Source organism: Cyprinodon variegatus, unplaced genomic scaffold, assembly GCF_000732505.1.
Source record: "Cyprinodon variegatus isolate N-32 unplaced genomic scaffold, C_variegatus-1.0 Scaffold138, whole genome shotgun sequence".
NCBI lineage: Eukaryota > Metazoa > Chordata > Actinopteri > Cyprinodontiformes > Cyprinodontidae > Cyprinodon > Cyprinodon variegatus.
This window is the reverse complement of record NW_015150591.1, coordinates 302,172-304,507: the sequence shown is the minus strand read 5'-3', so window position 1 is coordinate 304,507 and position 2,336 is coordinate 302,172.

The following is a 2,336-nucleotide window of genomic DNA, read 5'->3' as shown; positions in this document are numbered from 1 at the left end:
CTCTTTCTCTGAACTGAAAAAATGCTGCCTAACCTGTGACTAAGCATTCATCAGATGATGGTTTGATTAAATGGACTGCAGACGTTTTCTCCTTCTGTACTTCATTAACTTTTAAAAAACCATAAGGCTAATATTTTCTGGTTGCTTTCTGCTGCCTGTCTCATAAACAAAGTTGAATTCTGCTGTTGTTGGAGGGATCAAAAATAATATGCATAAAAAATAATTAACTTGATTATTAAACAGGCATTAACCCTTTTTGTTGTGTTTCTAACTCATGTAATCTTTTTGTTAGATCAAGGAGGTTCCGAACACGACTTTGAAATTATTTTATCAGCAACCCGCATGGTACAATCTAGCCCAAAACTTGTACAATGGAAATAAAAACTCAAAAACAGACCTCAGTTCATTAAACAAAACAGGTTTATGGAATTACAATGTGGAACAGCATAAAAAAAAAAGATTTGAATAGTTTTTATTTGGTTTTATATGAGCTTTGACAGGATTCTGGTTGAAAGGAGTAAAAGTGAAACTAGAATATAACTAGAAAATAGAATAGAATAGAATAGAATAGAATAGAATAGAACAGAACATACTTTATTGTCCCCTAAAGGAAATTTGTCATGGACCCAATTGTACAGTGCATAGTAGTAGCTGCCACTAGAAACCAAAAATACACATAAAAACAATTTTCAAACACCCCTTTAGAAACAAGTGAAACATTTTTTTCCCCCCAAGGTCATAAACAACCAATCTCGGCCTGCTGACTTCCACTTTTCATTAAACACCTTTTTTTTTTTGCCTCCCTTCTTTTCATTGTCAGTTTTCCTTTTTTCCTGCTCTCTGGATTTTCTGACATCTTGAATGTAAGGCAACATTATCCCTCCTTTGCTTCAAGTCCTGAAGTTGGTAATCAACGGATCAATGAGCAAACTCTGTGCACAGGTGTGCTGATGGGAATTGTGGTGCGATAGTTTCTCAATTTAATTTGTTTAATATTTTAAATGCTATTTGGAGAAACTATCATTTAAAATACATATAGAATTCAACCCTGCAGGTTGACGGGTGTTAATGTCAAGCCCTAGTTATAACTCTTCCAAAAGGAAATTGATGCCAGAGACTGATCCTTGAACCGTCCTTATCTGTAACTGGAATCCGGAGGCACAGAAGCGGCAGACAGACCAAATACTTTCATTGTGTTACATGAAGTAAGAAAGATTAGGTACTGTTAAAGTTTCCCATAACAGCTGCTTATGAGCGTAGGTTCCTCTTTATAGCGTGACTGTCAGAATAATCTGATGTAGCAGAGAACAGGATCTTACTTAGTAATAGCTAATCTTGTGGCATGAGGGAGATTAGGGAGATTTCAGGTATGACCTAAGAAGAAGAACCAACAAACCATTTGGAACAATGAACAACAAGGAGTTTTTTTTTCCATGGAGCTTGGAACCCATTATCTGCAGGCTTCGATGTTTCTGAATTTTCAATTCAGAAATCATGTGACTGAAAAGAGGGAAATGCAGTGTAGTTGAATATGTATTTAAAAGGGCTACATAATGTTCCTTTATTAAGATCCTGTTGGTTTATATTAGCACCTTTAAAAAGCTGCTCATAAAATGATGTAACTTAAACTACCAGTCTTAGGTAAGCTGAGGTGCCTGGATTTCTCTAAAATAAGAGCTATCTAAGAACTATTCAAAATAAAACGTAACAGAAATCAAGAAGTCTACCACATTGCATTGACATTAGACAGAAAATAATCTAGACTTTCTAGTCTTATTGCATTTTCAAATTCTCTAAACCTAGCTAAAACAAAATATTTTCTGCAAGTCTGCAGGTAAAACTGAAATGTTTAGTAATGAGTAGATTATTTAACAGAAAAAGGAGTTGATCAGCATAGTTTGAAGTAAGATTGCAATACTGTGCAATCATATATGGTAGTGTTGTAGTACTTGAGATTGGTCTTGGTCTCTAGACCATATTTTTAAGTTATTAATTTTATCAGGGTATTGTCGTCATTTTTACTCTGTCTTGTCTCGGTCTGAGACAGGGCAGGCTCAGTTTTCTTTGAAAAAGACTTGTCAGGACCATTGCCGATACCTTACTGAAAAGAGTTTAAAAAAAGAACCGGGTCAAATAAATGTTCATAAAAAAAACAACAAACACATAGTCCTGGGTTTTGTAATATTTCCCCTAGATGCAGCCATCTGCCTGCTGCCATTGTGACGCTAACTTACCACTCCCTGAGTGTACAGAACTGCAACAGGAGGAAAGTAACTGCATGAAGAAACAGAGAATAACATCCTGAGCTATCTCTATAGTTATGCTGCTATAGGCTT